The sequence below is a fragment of the Triticum dicoccoides genome, chromosome 3A, assembly GCF_002162155.2.
Source record: "Triticum dicoccoides isolate Atlit2015 ecotype Zavitan chromosome 3A, WEW_v2.0, whole genome shotgun sequence".
Classification (NCBI taxonomy): Eukaryota; Viridiplantae; Streptophyta; class Magnoliopsida; order Poales; family Poaceae; genus Triticum; species Triticum dicoccoides.
The window spans coordinates 318,524,988-318,534,088 of NC_041384.1; positions in this window are offsets into that span (position 1 = coordinate 318,524,988).

Sequence of the window (9,101 nt, forward strand, 5' to 3'; positions counted from 1 at the left end):
ACCGCACGCCACCGCGCCGCCTGCCGCCGCCCCGCGCTGCTTGCTGCCGCCGCCTCGCGCCACCCGCCGCCCTGTCCGAGCCTCACCGGAGCGCCGCCGCTGAGGTAGCCGCCGGCCGGATTTTGAGAAAAAGCCATTTCAGTTTTTTTTGAAAACCCTAGTTTTCGTTTTTTTATATAGATCGGTTTTTCTCCGGTTTATTTATTTAGCGAGCGCTCGCTCGTCCGTTCGTTTTAACGAACGCGTTTTTCGTTTAGTTCCTCTTAACGAACGTTCGTTCGTTAACCTGTACGTCGTTTTTCTTTTCTCGGATTAAATCCGCGGTTTTTCCGACGTTCATTTTAGTTTAACTTGTCACTCGTTTATCGGAATCAGGCGATTGAAGCGCCTGGAGTTTCGTCTCGAAACCCTCTTTCCGTTTAACCAACTCAAACAAGTTCTTGCCATTGTAAAAATTGCCCTAGATCCAGAATAGTAAACGAAGCTTGTTTCTTTTGCCGTTTGTCTTTCATTGCTTCGTTCGATTTGATTCTTTTTGCCAACCGGAGTTCTTAAGTTGAACTTTCTGGTTAGATCCCTTGTTCGAGTTTTACCTGTGCATTAGTTGAGTACTTATTGTATGCTTGTTTGTTTGCGAGAGAGTACCCGGAGTGCGCCACTTGCTACTTCGAATCGCTAGGTTTTGCGGATCATCAGCAAGGCAAGTAACACTTTGATCATACCTCCTACTACCCAGTTTTATTGCATTAGATCTATCCTCACACATTGCATGATTAGGATCTAATTAGATTGTGGGTTTGGGAAGTAGTTGAGGTAGAACCAATTTCCTATTTATTATCAAACCTTTGGGAGTTACTTCTACGTTTGCTTATTATGCCATGCTATGCTAGTAGACGTGGATTGGGTGAGTGTATCCCTGACAGATGTGAGATTTTGTTAAATTATCAGTTTATCTAAGGTGGCAACTTAAATACACATATGGGTGGATTGAGGCACCTAGGTATTCCAGCGATTGCCTGTTTTTGTTTAGGACCACCACCCAGGCTCAAAGGCATCATGAGATTATTCACGATAGAAACTTCCGTGTGCAGCCACAAGCTACTATGGGCTCTAGCATAGTTGACTAAGTCATGCGAACTCTTACAGTGGTAGACTAGGAGATGTAGGGGATGTAGGTTGGTACGGTGTACCCGTTTGTAAGGTGCTAGCGCTTCTGAAAGACTATGTCTCAGTCATCCGTTTCTCAAACACCATGTAGTGCAAGAAATCCAACGGAGGAGATCGGGTCTTGTGGGGAAAAGTGCGCAAACCTCTGCAGAGTGTATAAACTAATCATGGTTAGTCGTGTCCCCGGTTATGGACATCTTGAGTATCTAGTACCTGGATTATCATGTGAATCTCAACAATGTTACTCTAAATTAATTTTGTTGGGTTTTGTTTAATGATGATGCTTAATTGGGATTGAGAATGCTGTCAACCATTCTCAATGTTTAACAACTACCATGATAGTTAAATAAAATTTATTCCTTTGCAGTAGGGAAAAATTGGCTTCACGCAGAAATTGTAACCATAGAGCTTTCCACCAGCCATATATGCATATAGTATGGCCTATTTCATTCCATTACTCTCTATGTGTTACATTGCCAGCATATTCCATGTGCTGACCCGTTTCGGGCTGCAACGTTAATGTTGCAGACTTTTCAGACGATGATTAAGGTGCCTTTAGGTCATGGTTCTATACTCAGTGATGCCGTTGGAGTTGATGGACTCACTTATCTTTCAAGCCTTCCACTGTTATCGTTTTTAGATGGCCTTAAGCCATTATTATTGTAATAAGTTCTCTTTTGAGACTCTCGATGTAATAAGTGTGTGATTGATACTCTGTTATAAATCCTTCAAGTACTGTGTGGTGTCAGCATTACTGATCTAGGGATGACACCTGAGCATAGAGATTGGACCGTTTGAGGTCTGGTCGCTACAAGATGGTATCATAGCACACGCTGACTATAGGACACGACCACTAAGCTAAAGACCTAGATCACTACTCACTCTCTTCTCATTCTGACCTCTCATCTTCTCTACTATTTTAGGATGGCGGATGCAAGGAACAAGTTCACGCAAGCGGATGAAGATACACCCTTTGGACGTCACTTGAAGGAAGTCACTAGATACCTGAACATAGGAGTACCAAGTTTCACCGGGACCTACAACGCCACTCTACCTGAAGAAGAGTGCTGGATGATTCAAGCTCAAGTTCCAGGAAGGACGTCCATGCCAGTCATTGAGCTCATAGAGTTTTCTTTTGATGCACCAAGTTGGAGTCTCGGAAAGAGCATGGAAGCTCACATCGCCATGGGACATATTAGAGAAGTTTACCGCAATGATCTCAAGGATACTATCTACCAGATTTGTGGGCGCCGAGATGAGCACTGGGAGATGATTAGCACCAGGAAGGATAGATCAGTCACAGCTTTTATTCAGGAGTTAAACCAACACATTCGACGTTAGGAGAACCAGATGTGCGCCGACATGATAGATCTGAAGAAGGTGAAGACAAGAATCAAGGAACTGGAGGAAGAACTCAAGGCTACACGTGAAGATTATGAAGAGGAAATCGAAGTATTAGTGGAGAAGAATGACGATCTGATCAAGAAGATTGGAATATTCATGGGAGGCCCTACGCCAGTGGAAGAAGACAAAGACCCCAAGGAGATTCTCCAGGAAGACTACATCATCATCGACGACACCTACTCGGATCCAGATGATAGCAATGATGACTATGTTGATGAAGCTGGTGCAGATATCATGGAGTCTGCAACCGAAGAATATTTCTAGTAGACCACCACAATAGTAGAAGTAGTCCACCATGTAAATATAGTAGTCCGAGCACTTTTGCGATAGTTAGATCGATTGTATGCCCTTGTTTGATTGATTGAATGAAATGAATTGTTTGCTTTTGTCTCATGTGCATATGGGTAGTGTTTTCTCTTTATAGCTCCTCTATTCTTAAATCTCATCTTTTCTAAACCCTCAGATGCCTCCGAGACGTGACCTCGTATTTACCTTCCCACCAGAGCTCACCCAGTTGATCCAGCAGCAGAACACATTGATGCAGTTGTTAGTCCAGAATCAGAATCAGGGGAACAACAACAACCGGCCACCACCACCAGCACCACCTGTTGATCACTTAGCCTGTTTTCTTAGGCTGAATCTGCCGGTGTTTTCCATTAGCACCTAGCCGATAGTAGCAGATGATTGGCTCCGCAAGACAGCTAGAGAGTTGACCACGGCAGGATGCAAAGATGCAGAAAAGGTGAAGTTTGTCGCACATCAGCTTGAAGGACCCGCAGCATCATGGTGGGAGAATTTCACAGCCACTTTCCCTGTCGACACTATCACATGGGACCAGTTTCAGCAGGCTTTTCGTACTGCCCATGTTTCAGCAAGAGCTATGGCCATGAAGGAGCGAGAGTTTCACAACTTGCGCCAAGGAGGATGGACAGTTGGCTAGTATGTGGAGGACTTTAGTAAGGTAGCACGTTATGCCCCAGATGATGTTGCTACGAATGCAGCTAAGCAGGAGAAGTTTTTGGAAGGACTGAATGATGAGTTGAGCATGCAGTTGATGTTAGCAACCTTCAACAACTACCAGGAGTTGGTAGATCGTGCTCTCATGATTGAAGGGAAGCAGCAACAGATTGAGAATCGCAAGAGGAAGTATGGACAAGGAAAGTACAATTCAGGAGCTCAGTAGAAGCCACGTTTTACCCCTAGACCGGGAGGACATTTTCAGCATACCCATGGAGGAGGTAGCTCGCACAATCACAATGGCACCAAGAATGGTAATGGAAATGGAGGAAGCAACGGCCAGATGCACCAACCCATCAACCCCAGCCAAGAGAGACCTGAGCCAAGTCACTTGCTTTAAGTGCCAGAAGACCGGACATTATGCCAATGAATGTCCTGAATCCCAGAATGGAAATGTCAATGGAAGCTCTGGGAAGAAGCCGAACCCTTTCAACAGGGGACAGGTGAACCACATTAACATGGAGGAGGTTGAAGAGCATCCGGATGCAGTAATCGGTAAGTTTTTGTTTAAGACATTTACTGCACTCGTTCTTTTTGATACTGGTGCATCGCATTCATACATATCAAGGGGATTTGTGGATAAGTATAAACTACCAACCCAAGCCCTTAGATCACCCATGTTAGTAACCTCGCCTGGAGCAGAGTATATGGCTAGCCTATGGTGTGATCGGTTACCATTAAGGATTGGTAACTACGTATTTCCCTTAGACCTAATAGTGTTGGAATCTCAAGGATTGGATGTGATATTAGGCATGGATTGGTTATCAAAGTACGAAGGAAATATTCAATATGCCAGTAAGTCAATTTTTCTCACCACCCTAGAAGGAAGAAGGATCAAGTATGTATCACGGCATGTGCCAAAGAGGACTCAAGTAAATTGTTTAATAGGAGTTGTGCAGGAGGAAGTACCAGTGGTGAAGGATTTCCCGGATGTATTTCCAGAAGAATTGCCAGGCATGCCACCGGATAGAGATATTGAGTTTTTGATTGAGCTTTTGCCAGGCACAGGGCCAATATCAAAGAGACCATATAGGATGCCCGCAAAGGATTTGGTGGAGATTAAGAAGCAGATTAAGGAGTTACTGGGTAAGGGATATATTCGCCCAAGTTCTTCACCTTGGGGATCGCCAGTACTTCTAGTGGAGAAGAAGGATGGATCGTTAAGGATGGTTGTTGATTATCAAGGATTGAATGAAGTAACCATCAAGAACAAGTACCCACTACCGATGATCAATGATCTGTTTGATCGATTGCAAGGAGATAAAGTATTTTCCAAGATCGATCTGCGATTAGGATACCTGTCAGGACCCCGATTCCAAGTCACATCGATCTAGCCGGTAACACCTCATATCACATTGCGGCCTCACGCACGGTATCCCCATGAGTGTCGCCTTACAATGGCCCAGGACCGTTTGCGCCTTTTGGCTCACGTATATGATAGTGTCGCTAGCATCCATATGACAGAGAACCCGGGCCAACATGGCTAATCGAGAACCCAAAGCGGCACAGACCTATGGGGACAGGCATACATGAATCACATCGAGCATGTCGGTCATCAACGTGTGAATTCGGGCTGTAGCACTAGGCTAACAGGACTCCGGTAACCCGGGCTGTAGCAGGCTAGGCAGGACTCCGGATGTCACCACGTGACATTTCCCCGAAGGGACAGACACAGGAACGAAGTGAAACACATGCCGGCCAGTCAAGTGTCCAAAGCGGTAGTGCTGGGCTAGCAGGACTCCGGTGAACCGGGCTGTAGCGGACTACTATCGCTCAGGAAGCACTAGACTACATTTCCCCATATGAGAAGCTTTATTAAAAATACTAGGCACTTGCTAAAATCCTAAAAATAATTGTGGGCTCTGTTGGGATTATCCCTAACAGCCCTCACTTAAATCCAGAATTATTTGGGCATTTAAAATATTTTATAGCATTTAAATGCCCAAATTCAAATACTTATGGTTTAATTAAAAGAATCCAGAATGTCCTAGAAAAGAGTGCACCATTTTTGCCAGGGGTTTTAACCCAATCCAGAAATGATGAACATTTTGTGAAGGGCATTTTGGGTTCATTGAAAATAATTTTAGTAGACCCTAGTCGTTTCTAGGGGGTGCTGGGGGTTCTGTCATCCCCATTTCAAGTTTCTGTAAAAGTAGACATGATGCAACACTCCAATGCATGAACCAGCTAGGGTGTGACAATACCACCAATTGAAGATTCGAGAACAGGATATACCGAAGACGGCTTGTACCACCAGGTATGGGTTGTACGAGTATACCGTTATGTCATTTGGTCTAACTAACGCACCTACATATTTTATGAACATGATGAACAAAGTGTTTATGGAGTTTTTGGATAAGTTCGTCGTAGTGTTCATTGATGATATCCTGGTTTACTCGAAGAATGAAGTGGATCATAAGGAACATTTGCGTTTGGTTCTTGGAAAGCTCAGAGAACATCAATTATATGCCAAGTTTAGCAAATGTGGGTTTTGGTTGAAGGAAGTTGGATTTCTTGGACACGTTATATCGAGAGAAGGTATAGTAGTAGATCCCACTAAAGTTGATACCGTGACCAATTGGGAAGCCCCAACAATAGTTGGAGAGATCCGGAGTTTTCTTGGACTCGCGGGATACTACCGGAGATTTATTGAAAATTTCTCAAAGATTGCTAAGCCTATGACGGAGTTGTTGAAAAAGGATACCAAGTTCATATGGACTGAGGAATGTGAGGCCGGTTTCCAGGAGTTGAAGAAATGTTTGGTTACATCACCTGTGTTGATTTTGCCAGATCAGACCAAGGATTATGAGGTGTATTGTGACGCTTCACGTCGAGGACTTGGAGCAGTGCTTATGCAGGAAGGAAGAGTTATTTCCTATGCCTCACGACAACATAAGCCTCATGGGTTAAATTATGCTACGCATGATTTGGAGTTAGAAGCCGTAGTGCATGCATTGAAAACTTGGAGACATTTTCTCATTGGGAACCATTGTGAGGTCTACACGGATCACAAGAGTTGAAGTATATTTTCACGCAAAAGGAGTTGAACCTCAAGCAAAGGAGATGGTTGGAGCTCATCAAGGATTATGTGATGAGATTGCATTATCACCCCGGAAAGGCTAACGTAGTAGCTGACTCGTTGAGCCGTAAAAGTCATGTCAACACCTTAATGACATGAGATTTACCAAGGGAGTTAGCTGAGAATCTTCATGAGCTATGTTTGGAGATAGTTCTGAGAGGCTATGTAGCAACATTGGAGATTCAGTCTACTTTGATGGATAAGATCAGAGAAGCCCAGAAGACTGACAAGGAGATTGCCTCTATTAAGGAGAAAATGAGCAAAGGAAAAGCTAAGGGATTTTGTAAGGATGAGCACGATACCTTATGGTTTGAAGACCGTGTTTATGTGCCTAATGATTCGGAGATCAGGAAGTTAATTCTGCAAGAGGCCCATGATTCACCATATTTGATTCACCCAGGAAATACCAAGATGTATTTGGATTTGAAGGATACTTTCTGGTGGACCGGAATGAAGAAGGATATTGCGGAATATGTAGCAGTTTGTGATGTATGACAGAGAGTAAAGGCAGAGCATCAGAAGCCAGCAGGATTGCTACAGCCATTGCCAATACCCAAATGGAAGTGGGATAAGTTAGGCATGGATTTTATTATGGGTTTACCCAGAACTCGTTCAGGCTATGACTCAATATGGGTTGTAGTCGATTGTTTGACAAAGGTAGCTCATTTCATTCCAGTGAAGACTACCTATACCAGTGCAAAGTTGGCAAAGATATACATGACTAGAATAGTATGTCTGCATGGAGTTCCAAGGAGCATTGTATCAGATAGAGGAACCAAATTCACCTCAAAGTTCTGGAATCAGTTGCATGAAACTTTGGGTACCAGACTAGAGTTTAGTACAACTTTCCATCCGCAGACAGATGGACAGACCGAGAGAGTCAATCAGATTTTGGAGGATATGCTAAGAGCTTGTGCGCTAGATAACGGATCTAGTTGGGACGAGAATTTGCCATATGCAGAATTCTCTTACAACAACAGTTTTGAATCTAGTTTGAAGATAGCCCCTTTCGAAGCCTTGTACGGAAGGAGGTGCAGGACCCCATTGTCGTGGGATGAAGTTGGAGACCGTCAGTTGTTTGGACCGGATCTGATTAAGGAGTCTGAATAGAAAATGAAATTGAATCGCGATAGGCTCAAGGTATCCCAGTCCAGGCAGAAGAGTTATAAAGATTCTAAACACAAGGAGACAGTTTACGAAGTCGGAGACCGAGTTTATCTTCGAGTATCACCACTTCGAGGAGTTAAGCGCTTTGGAGTTAAGGGAAAATTAGCGCCACGTTTTGTAGGCCCATACAAAGTTTTGGAGCGTATGGGAGAAGTAGCCTATAAGCTGGAGTTGCCCGAAGGATTGTCAAGAGTTCACGACGTGTTCCACATTTCCCAGTTGAAGAAGTGCCACGCAGAAATGGCTGATATACCGCTGAGAGATGCAGTGCCACTGGAAGCCATTCAGTTGGACAGTGATTTGACCTATGAGGAGAAACCAGGTAAGATTCTAGAGTATGCCAGTCAAGTCACCCGGAGCAAGGTTATCAAGTTTTGCAAAGTTCAGTGGAGCCACCACACGGAGGATGAAGCCACCTGGGAGCGAGAGGAAGAATTGCTGAAGGACCACTCTAACCTATTTTCTAGCCAACCCGAATCTCGAGGGCGAGATACATCTTAAGGGGGGTAGGTTTGTAACATCCCAAATTTTCAATTTGGAATGTTATACACTAGATCATCATTACATAGCATATTTTATTGCATTTTGGTTGATCCTAGAAATTCTACTCAACTCAAGGACCCTCGGAGAGAGTTGGGGATTTTGTTATTTTCATATTTGAGTTTTTCTCAAATTTTGAAAATAGGATCATTTGATTTTATTTATTTTATCTTCAATTATTTCTATTATCAAAATATGAGAGAGGGAATAAAATGGCTTTCCTAAAATAAAGAAATATTGAGGATTTAATAAAAAATCAAATAAATTTTTATTTTGGTTTTAATTGCTATTTTATTTGAATTTAGGAAAAAATTGCACGTTTTTAAAAATTGCATTTAGAGCCAAAAAATGTTCATCATGTCCTAAATATTTTATTTAGACAGAGAAAATTTGTTTAGGCATTTTTAGTTTTTAATTTATTTTTTTCTAGAATTTTTTTAGGCGCAGCGAAATTGTTTTTTTAAACCCCGTGCCTGACTGGGCCAAGGGCCCAGCCGAGTGGGCCGGCCCAGCCAGCCGCCGCCGCCTCTCGCCGGGTCGGGACGGAGTCCCGACCAACGCCGTCATAGACCGAGTCTGGGGAGGACTCCGCCTCCAAAGGCCGACCCCTCCCCCAAGTCGCCTCCCCCGCCCCTTTATACCCGCCCCCCCTGCAACCCCACACCACCGACGCCGCCGCCGCACCCAGCGCTGCTGCACGCCGCCGTGCCGCTTGCCGACGCCCCGC